The sequence below is a fragment of the Nycticebus coucang genome, chromosome 7, assembly GCF_027406575.1.
Source record: "Nycticebus coucang isolate mNycCou1 chromosome 7, mNycCou1.pri, whole genome shotgun sequence".
Lineage (NCBI taxonomy): Eukaryota > Metazoa > Chordata > Mammalia > Primates > Lorisidae > Nycticebus > Nycticebus coucang.
In genome coordinates, this window is record NC_069786.1 from 119478756 (window position 1) to 119492030 (window position 13275).

The following is a 13275-nucleotide window of genomic DNA, read 5'->3' on the forward strand; positions in this document are numbered from 1 at the left end:
TGTTTTGGGTTTGGTCACAATTAGTATGGAATCAGTTTATTTTGTGTGTGTATATATATGTATATACGTGTATATATATATAGAGAGAGAGAGAGCCATATACATATTTTTTAAAGGAAAAATATTAAATTTTTAATATTCAAGTCCCATTTGCCTTCTGCAATTCCAAGGAGAACTCAACGTGACTTGCATTCATCTTTTGCTATCAGTATATATTGAATATGGCGATCACATTCCAGGATGAGTTTGCAAACTTAAACGTCAGACTTCATACAACAACAACTCTGATGACCATTCCAGAAAAAGAGTTCCAAAATTGCTTTGAAGAGTAGACTAGTTCTCGCGTCGGTGCATAGCCTCCCAAGTACACAAAAGGTGACCATAGTGACACTCAGCAGTAAAGTATGTAGCACTTTTTCTAGGATGAGCTGGAGAATTTAATTGTCCAATCTCATAGGTCATATAAAAAAACATGAAAAGACAATGATAAGTTTTGCTCCCATCTCTGTTTTTCAGAATCCTTTATTCCAGGATCTGATTTTTTCAATCAACCTGTATGGTCTCTGAAGATAACCAAGAGGAATCAGAGAGTGTTTCCAAGTATGAAAAGAAAAACGAAGTTGAAGAATATCTGGAGGGTGATGTTTCAGGAAGAACAAGCACAGAATGCAAAGGCCCTGAGGTCGAGGGCACTTGTAGTAGGAAGAGATAGCAAGGTTAGAGCTGAGGGGGCGAGCACTACAAAGAAAGGCGTTGTCAAAGGACCCAGGGGACAGATAAGTAAGGTGCTTTCAATTTTTTTACTGCAATTCCAAATAAAAACATTTTTGCACCTCAAACCACTGCATCCTTTGTACACACATGCACACCCATACACAGATCATAAGCCACAGTTTGAAAACCACTGAATTTTGTTTTAAGTGTAGGAAACCTCATGGGAAGCAGAAAGGTTTACAAGATTTGCCTGTATTTAAAAGAGTCACTGTGGTTGCTGTGTGGAAAACAGACGGGGGGGGGGGGGGGGGCGCAAGAGAAAGACAAAGAGTCCACTTGGGGGGTATTGAGGTAGTGGTCTGGGTAGGAGGGGCTGTGTCTAGACTAGGGTGTCAGCAGCAGAAGCAATGAACAGTGACCAAATTCAGGATATATCTTTAATGCAAAGCCACTAGAATGTGCAGATAATTTGGATATGCAGCGTGAGAGAAAAGTCAAGAATGATTCCCGTTTGGGGTCATGTTTGACTGGGCTGACGGTGATGTGCTTTACTTGGATGAGAGGAGCAATAGAGTGGGAGCAAATTGTGACACAGGGATAATGAGATCTAGCCAGGACACACTGAGTTACCTTTCAGATATCCACTTGGAGAAGTCTGACTGGCCATGCAGTTTGCTTTGATCAATGAAATACGAGCAGAAGTACAGTGTGTCCTTCTTGTGAAGATGTAAATTTGGGCAACATTCCCCTGCACGCAGCTTGCTAGTGAAGTTGGAGAACAAACAGTAAACTTTTGGGGGGGGGGGGTTTCTCAGAGTCTGAAGTTTGGTCCATTTAATCAGTCATGAAATTAATGTAGAGTTCATGGCTAGGATTTTTTTAATGAAATGAAATGGATAGGATAGAAAAAGACAGAACACAATAGAATGGAGAACATCCAAGGAGCCTACACATACACTTAGCAAGAACTACGTACTTAGCATAAAAACGTTAACCAATTACGATGAGCATGTGGGAAAGACAGTAAAGAAGGAGAGAGGAAGTCATGTAGTGGAAGCAATTGATCTTTTGCATATCTACATCTCATTGGACTTTCCTTGATGGTGCCCCGTAACAGGAAAGTTAGTACTGTATGCTTTGTATCTTCAGTTAGGATGTAGGAAGTGAAAGCAAATCCGTGGAGTCAATCCCTAGGTCGCAGCCTAATGCTAGACCCTCCCCCACTGACCCTTCTTCTCCTTCTTTATAGAAGGTTATAACCCACGTGGGATACATTAGACTCCAAGGACCACTGGGCCCAGCCATGGCCACTCATTCCCTGGTTATTTTTGCATGTTCTCAAAGATCTTGGTGATGATGCCATTTTGTGTGTTGACATCCAAGCTTCCAGTCATGTTTGTGTGAATCACTAATTTAAGATAGTAAAAGTCTTCCTTAAAATCCAGGTTTAATATAGGAGAATAGAAAAAAAGAAAGACTTACTATGGCTTCCATACATTTCAGTGCCTACTAACTGAAGTGGTCTATTATTATAAGAGTCATGTAAAAGAGCCCTTATGATCAAGTTAAATGACATGAAACACTCAACCAACAAATACTTATTGAACATTCATTAGGTTACAGGAAAATTATTTCATTTATTTCTCATGACAACTATGGAGGGTGGGAATTAACATATATCTCCATTTTACAGTTGAGAAAAGCAAAACTCACAAGGTTTAATGAGTTGCCTCTTCAGCTAATCACTGGGAGTTGGTATTACAAACCAGATCATGCTGAAGTCAAACCAAGCTGGTTCTTGTCATACTACACCACAATAGCTTCATCTAAGAATTAGTGTGCTATTGGCTCTGTTGGTCAAAGGAAGAGATCAGAAATACCCTACCTCTCTATCAAAAAGCAAGTGGTTAACTAAATTACAATGCATTTAACAATTAAACACTAAAGCAGGCGAGAGACCTATTTGATATAATACAGAAAAGTCTCCAACATATACTGTAGAAATAAAATAATCCAACAATGAAAAAAAGGTAGAATAGCGTTTTGTTTTGTTTTGTTTGAGTCAGAGTCTCATTATGTTGTCCTCAGTAGAGTGCCATGACATCACAGCTCACAGCAATGTCAAACTCTTGGTCCTAAGCAATTGTCTTGTCTCAGCCTCCCAAATAGCTGAGACTATGTTGTGGTGCCTGCCAAAATACTCGGCTATTTTTTTGTTGTAGTTGTCATTGTTGTTTAGCAGGCCCAGGCCGGGTTCAAAGCCACCAGCTGGGTTCAAACCCACCCCAGAGTATGTGGCTGGCACCCTAAGCACTGAGCTAGGGGCGCCAAGCCAAGAGTAGTGTTATGTAACAAAAAAGGATACATACATATATTTACATATACACCATGTATGTCTGTACGTGAAGAGAGAAAAATTTGAGCACGATACACCAGAGTGTGTCAATTGTGGTTGCCTGAGCATAGAAGGACTGGGAGGTCTGGAATAAGAAATAAAATTACTTTTCATTGTCATCCAAGAGTGCTTTTAACCTCAGTGGTAGTCAGGAGTACTATAATTCAAATAATTCTAAATTATTTCCCAGGCACCCAGTGGGCATGCATTTCTCCCACCCTTTTTGGGGTTAGCTTGTGTGTAGCTTGCTTTGGTCAATAAAATGTGAGCAGATGTAATAATATATGTTAGGTCTGGGTCAAAGTCCTAAGAATCAGTGTGCAAAGAGAGACTTTGCCTAACAAATGCAATCAGTGTAATCTGGTTTATTGTACCCTCAATGAATCCCCAACAATAAAAAAAAAAAAATGAAAAAAGAAAGAATCAGTGTGCAACTCATCATGTTCCCTTCTCCTGTCCCAGCCACAATAAAAGCATGTATAGAGATAAAATCTTCATCAGCTGAGGTCCTGAGTAACTACGATGAGCAAAGCTCTCCTGAAACTCACTTCAAACGTGTAAAGGGAGAAAACAATAATCCTTTGTCATAAATAATCCTTAGTGAAGGATTTGGGGTTGCCTGTTATGGCAGCATTGCACAGCCTGTCCTGACCAGTAGGATGGGAACATTGTAAAGAAATGCTATATATATAATAAAACATATTTGTAGCACTAAAAAAAAAAGAAGAAGAAGAAGAAGAAATGCTATATATAAAGGAAACATAAACCCAGCAATAACATTAGAATTTTTTCACATTTTCAAATGTTTAAAATGGGTTTTAAAGTGGGCCAGGCACAGTGGCTCACACCTATAATCCTAGCACTCAGGGAGACCTAGACAGGTGGATTGCCCTGAGCTCACAGGTTTGAGACCAGCCTGAACAAGAGTGAGACTCCATCTCTAAAAAATAGCCGAGCTTTGTGGTGGGCACCTATAGTCCCAGCTATTTGGGAGATTGAGGCAAGAGCATCTCTTGAGCCCACGAGTTTGAGATTGCTGTGAGCCATGATGCCATGGCACACTACCAAGTGAGACTCTGTCTCAAAAAAAAAAATGTGTTTCAAAGTGACACATTAGTTCATTTATTCATTAAATAAATATTTAGTAAGCACCAAATATGTGCCAGGCAATTATAAGCAAAGGTAGGATGTATTATTAACGAAGATAGCCAAAAGCCCCACTTTCGTAATTAACATCAACAAATTAATGAGTAAGAAGATATCAGGTAATAATGATATACACTCCAATGAAAATGAAATCTCACGGTTTTATTAGAAGAGATTGGGTTATTAGTTTGGGTGGTCAGATTGGTCTCTAGGAAGAAACCACTTTAGCTGTTGATTGCAATTATTATATAATCATACCTATTAGTAAGCACCAAATAAGTGCCAGGCAATTATAAGCAAAGGGGGAGTATTATTAACTAAGATAGCCAAAGCCCCACTCTCGCAATTAACACCAACAAATTAATGAGTAAAAAGATATCAGGTAATAATGACATACGCTCCAATGAAACTGAAGTCTCACGATATTATTAGGAGAGACTGGTAACTATACAAGTCCACTTATAGATAGATTTTTTTTTTCAAGCAAACATGGATTGAAAATATATTGAATATATTTTCAATACATTTCAATGCATATGTGCAAAACCCACATATGCATTGAAAAAAGTATAAGAGAAGGGCCACCTTCTCTTATACTTTGGTTCCACAGGGTGGACTTCAGGGCTTGAGTACACAAGGATTTTGGTATCCTCAGAGGTAGAAGAGGTAATACTGAGGGACAGTTGCAGTTCTACGCAAACTTCACAAAAAGGCTTCTTTAAACTTTTCCATAGTCTCCAAATTTTCTCATGTAGGTCTTTATTTTATTTTGAATCCGGATAACGCCAAAGATAAATAAATAACAGCGAGTAAAATGGTGGGTTAATAAGAGTCCTCAGCCTGAAAACCCAGGAGGCCCAGCCCTCCTCTGGAAAGTAAAGGATCATATTTAGTTACACCTGCAGATGGAAGCGATAGAGTCCTAAGTGGATACAGAAGCAAACGTTGGCACCTCTCTAAGCAGAAGAGGCCGCCAGTGGGAAATTTATCCCATAAAACATCCATCAAGATAGCAGTAAAAGGGGTGAAATGTGTACATACGTAAAAACAATCGAAAACATATTTGCCTAATTATACAGACACAGATATCAAGATGAGTGCTGAAAGGGAACAAAAAACTATAAGATGTGGAATCTCTGTTCTAAGGGAACCCAACTCCAGGGTTGGTAATATGGCCTCTGGGACAAGCACCACCAATTACAAAAACATTAAAGAGTTAATCATGCTTGTGAAGTGGATCCAAAGAAAGAAGGATCTGAAAGAAGGAAGCCACAATTCCGCTTTTATCAGCAATTACTCTTTCATATTTTTGTATCCAGTGAACTTTATTAAATCATTCTGCAAAGGTCAAAGGGGATGTGTCTTTTCTGGACTATTTTCATATTTCATGACACAGACTGAGTAACTGGATAGTATGTGCTGTATTTCCAAAGACTGGAAGACATTGATGCCCAAATGCTGATTTCCTGTGGAGTGATATTAGTCACTTCCACAATGGAGTTTTATATGATGCTGTGCATGTCCAGGCTCTCAGATGGTTCCTTCTTCAGGGCCTGAGAATTTTCCAGTTACCAGCTGTCAGAAATACACTTGAATTGTTTATCCTTAAAACAAGAAACTGGTCCCAGTTCATCTCAATACCAATAGTGCACGATACCCTCAGGGTACCATAGTCAACACTTTCTGAAAGGAAATAATCTATCCACAAATAAAATCCATGTAATTGCTGGGGTAATAAATTTTGAGGTATCAAGTCTTTGTTAGTTAATATGTCTTCTTTTCCCTCATCATAAGGCAATGTTGGAAACTCTGAATGGCTGATCAGTCTGAAAGAGGACCCCAACATTTACATTTTTATTGCATCACTTCTACAAGCATTTTGAAAGTGGCAATGGAACAGTAGTGCACTCTACCAATGCAGTATATTCTACCCCAAAGTTATAAACCTTTTTACAAATATCCTTTCATTTTTCTTTCACCATCCCTTACTAGAAGGTATAGCCAGATATTATTATCCTGGGTGCAAAGAGGCTTAGAAAACCAAAATGTTTCCAGTGGTTGTTTTTAGGTTGTATCTCTTTTTAGTCGAAGTTTTCTCATCTTTCCATGAGACTTTGCTGTATTTTCCAGTTATCACTTTTACAGTGAAAAAATAGAGTTTTAACATTTTGAAGTAAATCTAGCCCATATCACTCCACTCATCACACACTCCCTGAGGCAAGGATTAGTATCTGTCCTCTGACCCATTGTCAGCACCTCACTAGCCTCTATGCCAAGCCATCTTCCTCATTAGGGAACAGGGTATGATGCTTTATCTAGACTCGGTGGGGAAGGAAACAGAATTACCATTTTGGGAAGTTCATTTTATGTGTCAGAACTGTTCAAAGATGTGTAAATTTAATCCTGTTAATCTCCCCATCCTAAGAGCTAAGTCTTTTGTACTCAAGTCATTTTCACTTGGTGGATTTGAAAATGGCAGTTTAGAGAAGCTACCTACTCAAGGGTGTAAGTCAACCAATAACAGGAGATCAAATCAGCATCCAAACCCACACCTGCCTCATTCTAAAGCCATAATCTCCCTAGGGCTACACACGCAAGTCCAGTCTCATCGGGTTACCTTCCCAGCATTTCCTATTCTGTATCCTCCACAGAGAATGAAAATTAGATTATGTCCCTCCTCTGCCTGAAGGCGTTGGGTCAACTTCCCACTGGATGCAGAACCAGATCCAAGGTCCTACTGTGGCCGGCCTCACTGTAGGCCACACCCCACCACCCCACCCCACACACCAGACACGAGCACCTAATTTCAGTACCATGAACAGGCAAAACACTTTCCCAAATCCAGGTCATCACATATGTTGTTCGCTCTGTCTAGAAAATCTCTCTATGCGTTTCCCAGGGCTCATTTCTGCATGACCCTCCCTGACCACACAGATTAACTAGGTCCCATTATTCTCTTTTGCATCCTATTCTTTGCCTGTGAGCACTCACCATACTTTCCAATTACATACTCACTTCTTTATCCATGTGTGTCTATCCTTTTTGTATTCTCAAAAACTACTTATTAAATAAATGTATAAAAGGGTTGAATCTCAGATCTCAAAGACTCCAAGTTCACATTCTAATTTTTATGTAATTTTTTAGTGTTTATTCCAAAGGTCTTTTGTCCTGCCTGGTCTCAAGTCTCCCATAAATCAGTTTTTGCCTTATTCTCATCTTTAAGAGTGTGTCTGCTGTATTATCTGGACACAATTCTCTCTGCATTTCCCACCCTTCCCCGTATTGGGTCCTTCTGACGTGAGCACATGGCTGTTATATACCTAAACAGAACTGGGGTTCTTTTAGCAAAGAAGATGGGAATGACCACTTGACCTTTTGGCTGGTCAAACAGTAGACCACTTCTCGCCCTGGATCTTAAGGTTAAAAGTACACAAACTTGTGTCTACAAAAATCTACTCACAGTTCCTCCCCAAAGTATACATTTCTGTAAAATCCAAACTACAAAGAACTAGTAAAGCTTCTCAAGAGACTCTAATATTCCCCATAACTGCTCCAATAGTCCTCTCATGCCACTGTCAGGAATCGCTCTTGGGTGAGGTAGAGAACTCACACCTGTCATCACAGCACCTTGAGAGGACAAGGCAGGAACTCGCCACCCCTGGTATAAGGCCAGAAGTTTAAGATCAAACTGTGCGAAATAGCAACACCTTATCTCTACAAAATATATATATATATATATATTTTTTTTTTTTTAATTAACTGAGCATGGTGGCATGTGCCCATAGTCCTAGCTGCTCAGGAAGCTGAAGCCAGGAGTGCTGCTTGAACCCAGGAGTTCAAAGTTGCAGTAAGGTACAATCACATCACACCACTGAACTCCAGCCTGGACAACAGAGAGACCATGATTCCAAAAAACATAAATAAATAAAAATAACACACTCAATTTTGCAGTGAGCTATTCCACCCCATGAGGGTGGCAGGATTGGAGTCTAACCTGCATTTCCTCTAGTCTTAGAAACATACTTGTTTTGTGACCTAAGTTCTAGTAATGAATAAACCACTATCAATAAAGATTTTTTTCAGTAGAGATAAGCCTATTTTTTTCTTGTTTTTATTTTCATTCCTATTATTTTTATAATTCTCAGTGGTAAGGGACAGACATTTAAAAGACTTTGACCATATATGGCAAAAAAAGAAAATATGAATTCATCTTCTGAATAAGTCATATACACATTAAAAAACTATTTTGTGATGTCTCCATTCATGGTCATTAAAAATAATCCTTCTGGGTGGCACCTGTGGCTCAAGGAATGGGGTCCCAGCCCCATATACCAGGGGTGGCAGGTTCAAGCCTGACCCCAACCAAAACTGCCAAAAAAATAAAAAATAAAAATAAATAATCCTTCCATTATTTTAGTAACTTGGATAGATCAGTGTGCAAACTTAAAATCCCAGGAATATATGTTGTAACCTTCATGCTAATGTGATCAAATAATAATATTAATAGCTAACTTTCGTTGATTACTGACCATCAGCCACACAAATGCAAGATCTCATTTAATCTTTACTGGAGTCAAATAAAGGAAACTTCACCATTTTTCTTTCTCTATAGAATTAGAAACTGGTTCAGAGAAATTAGATGATGTGTCCAAAACCACACAGTTAACAAAAGTTTTAAAATTGCTGATTTGGAATTTAGAAACTTAAGTGCCAGTCTTTTTGCCCCAGCTCTAGGCTATGCAGCCTTGAGAATATCACTTTCAGAGCAATCGGCCATTTTTTACAGATTTGGAGGACGCAAAAGAAAAGGTGGGGAAGTGTCTCAGAGAAACATCCCTCAGCAGCGTGGGATCCATTTTCAGCATCCCTATAGACTGTTCAGTAGAGATGAAGCTGTCCCTCTCTGACCACATAGTAGTTCTGATCTCAGTTATTGTCAGAAGCCCCAAAATGTTGCTTTCCAAAATGATGCTGCCCACAATATGCAGCAATATATTTTAGGTTGCGTTTCTCCTTTCTTGTTTAAACACATACTTAAAAGACCCTTATCATGGAATGCAGTGCCCTGCACGACCCAGTTGCTTCTATCCTCTCCAGTGGTATTTTGACCACTCACTTCTAATCTGCTGTGCCCAGAAGGGATCTATCTAGACTTTAGTCTCTTCGCTCCCTAAGCCTGAAGCTTAACCATAGACAATCACTCCATCCTTACCTGGGTGCTCAAGGCTGGGCCACCATTCTTCCCTGTGTCCCAGAACAAAGGCTTCAAGAGAAGTGTTTTAAAAGTAAATGCTTGAACTCCTCCTCACTTCACACGTCCAAGCTCCACACTCACTCTCAGCTTCAGAGAAAACAGAGGCAACCAAGGGGAACTTCCTCAACTTCACAGCTCCCTCTTCCACCTGCAAAGTGTCTATGTTCTTCCCTCCTTGCCATATATAAGTAGAAAAGGTTTAAAAGGACACACTGCATCCTGGATAAATCCTCCTGTTAAATGTGCATGCATCTTATTCATTTCTTTTCTGCTTTGCAAGGATCTGCTCGCTTCAAATCGGCCTCCCATCTTCAACCTCTCTGTAATAATTCCCTAGGGCCACCATAGCAAAGGCACCATGAACAATGGCTAAGAACCACAGTAATTTATTCTCTTCCAGTTCTGGAGTCTAGAAGTCTGAAAGCAAGGTGTCAGAAGGGTTGGCTCCTTTGATTGCTCAGAGGAGATGTGCCCCTGCCTTTCTCCAGGTCTCTGGGATCTGCCGACGATCCTCATGATCACTCAGCTGCGGCACTTCACTCTCTCCCTCTGTCATCACAGATCATTCTCCTCTCGGGTTTCTGGTCTTTTCTCTCTCTCTCCCTTTTAAGGACACCTGTCATATTGGATTAAGGATCCATCCTATTTCTGTGTGACCTTGTCTTAACTTATATCTTAATTACAGCACATCCCACAAAGACCTTCTTCCCAAATAAGGTCACCTTCCCAAGCATGAAGGGTTAACATTTTGAACCTATCTCTCTGGGGAGGACAAAATTCAAACTACAGCAATTTCCCACTTTATCAACCTATTTCCCTCAACCTATGAACATGGTTTGATCTTACTGATCTTACTAACATAAATATCTTGTTTCTTCAAGCATCTCTAACCTCCAAACAAATCTCTGGACAGAGATCACATCCTAAGTTCAGTTTTATGTATCTACCCAGTGGCCCGACAGCTCTTCCTGGGATCCCTGAGTCATTCACCATCCGTAGACCATAAGCAAAAGGAATAAAAACATCACCTTCCCACATCTACTGCTCCTCCTGTATTCCCTACGATGAGTGGAACCGCGACCAAGCCCATCACCCAAGAGAAAATCCTGAAAATTACTCTTGATTCTTCTCTGCCCTCAGCCTGCTCATCGATCTCTCAACAAAGCCTATCAGCAGTTTACCTCCAAATACCTCTCAAATCCCTTCTGATTCATAGTGCTAGCCTGCGCCCTCTTCCTCTTTCCTTAGACTACTGCAACAGCTTCTTACCTAGATTTCCTGCCTTCAGTCAGTCCTGTTCAATCTGTTCTCCACCATGATCTTAGATGCCATGTTTGACAATTGTGTCCTATGAACCAGCAATCACAGTCCTAACTCCTGAGCTCTGAAGCTTACTCTGTGCTCTTTATTTTTGTTAACTACTGTTGTTACCTTTGTTAAGATGATTGCATATCTGACACTTACTAGTGGAAAATTTGGGACAATCATTTCAAATTCAATAATATATTTTATTTAACCCAATATAGCCATTCTCTTAACTGAAAGATTTAACCCAATATAGCCATTTTCTTAACTATAAGAAGTACAACCTTTGATCAGATTCCTCTTTTTCAAACACTTCCAGGCATTCTTGGAAAATGGTTACACCTTCCGTAATCTCACTCTGTCATCTCAGAGGGCCGTCTGACTTTAGATGGCGATTGGGCATGATACCCTCTTAAATCAGCCTTCTTCAAGCATTGTCTGTGTATGTTTCACCATCTCTGCCTAGTGTGGGCATGGACTCTTCCCTTAATTTCTTAGGATAACAGCCAAGGCTGTCAAAAGCTTTTCTAAAAGATTGGGACTAGCAGAAAGGGACTGCGTTTTAGTCCATTCAGCCTGTTATAACAGACCACCAAAACCTGGTTGGATTATAAATCACAGAAATTTATTTCTCGCTGTTCTGGAAGCTGGGCAGTCCTAGATCACTGCAGCAGAAGAGTCAGTATCTGGTGAAAGCCTACTTCCTCTTTCACAGATGGGACCTCCTTGCTGTGTTCTCAGAGAAGGTAAGTTCTCTTGGAACTCCTGCGAAGACACTACTATTCATGAAGACTTCATCCTTATGACCTTGTCTATTCCTAATTACCTCCCAAAGACCAATTATCCTAATACCGTCACCTTGAGAGTTAGGATTTCAACATATCAACTGGAGGTGGAGAGAGAAGAAAACACTCAGCCCACAGCAGACTACAAAATGGAAAACTGAACCTGGGCGCAAGCTGTGGCCCCTCCTGATTCTTCTCTGCCCTCTGCCTGCTCTGTCTCTGTAGAGGATTCCTGGAGGTGCTGCCTGCTTGGGTTCAGCCAACGGGGGCCCCAGCAGGAGTTGGGAAAGGGAGGGAAATCAGGCCAGGACACTTGTGCCCTGCCCCCCTCCCTTTGAGGTTTCCTCCAGATCCCACAGCCCCTCATCAGAAGTCACTCTCAGGTACTTGCTCTGCTTGGCCTCTCTCTTTCCAGGCTCCAGGGAGCTCTCTCCAGGGCAGCTCTTTGCCTATCATCAGGTTTTAACATGCTCTTTTGTGACTCTCCTGCATCACTACTTCAAGTTTTGAAATAGTCTCTTTATTTAAAAAGAAAAAAAAAAAAAAAACCTCTAAATTTCCAATTCAAGCATGACCTATGCTTTCTGTTGAGACCCTGACTGACACAAGCTTTGATTGCCTAGGAGGACAGCTCTCCCAGACACAAAGACTTCTGCAGGAGCCCTCAGCCTGCCACTGTGTTTCCAGGAACAGTTTCCTTCCCTTGAGCAGGCCTCTACTCTTCCAAGCCCCCAAAGAAGTAATTTTTTTAAAATAAGTAAATATAACCTGCAAACATAAAATTTTACCTAGGAAGATAGCCTTTGACATCATTGTGCAAAGCTGCTTAGCTTATCCAAGTCTATGTGTACCTCTGCGTGCGGCTTTGTTCTCCTCCCAGAGTAAGTGTTTGCTTTCCTTTTATGCAACCAAGAGACCCACTAGAGAGTTTGGGAAGGGGGGCAGGTAGAGCTTTCCCCAAAAAAGAATTTAAACTTGTCACAAGAATGAAAAGGCAAATATCCAATGTATTCAATACTAACATGAATCCGGTAGACCAACTAATACACGCCCATGAGAGAAACCTCAATTCATTCAAGTTGGGGGAGGGAGGAGGGAAGGGAAACAGGGGAAGTGGGAGGGCAATTGGGGTGCTCCCACCTAATGGGCACAATATAAGGGTATATGGCACACTTCCTGGGTGTGGGAAACAACTACAACAGGGACTTGATCTAACAAATGCAAACATTGTAACCTAATCATTTGTACCCTCATATTAATCTGAAATTTAAAAAAATAATAACTTAAACTTGGAACTCCAAAAAGAAAAAGACAAAAAAAACCACAGTTGGGCGGCGCCTGTGGCTCAGTCGGTAGGGCACCGGCCCCATATACCGAGGGTGGCGGGTTCAAGCCCAGCCCCAGCCAAACTGCAACCAAAAAATAGCCGGGCGTTGTGGCGGGCGCCTGTAGTCCCAGCTATTCAGGAGGCTGAGGCAAGAGAATCGCTTAAGCCCAGGAGTTGGAGGTTGCTGTGAGCTGTGTGATGCCACGGCACTCTACCGAGGGCCATAAAGTGAGACTCTGTCTCTACAAAAAATAAATAAAAAAAAATAATAAAAACCCACAGTTTTTCTTGTTTTTATCCATCAGAGTTAAGAAAAAAGACCTGGGGCCTAGCCTCGGCACACTTGGAG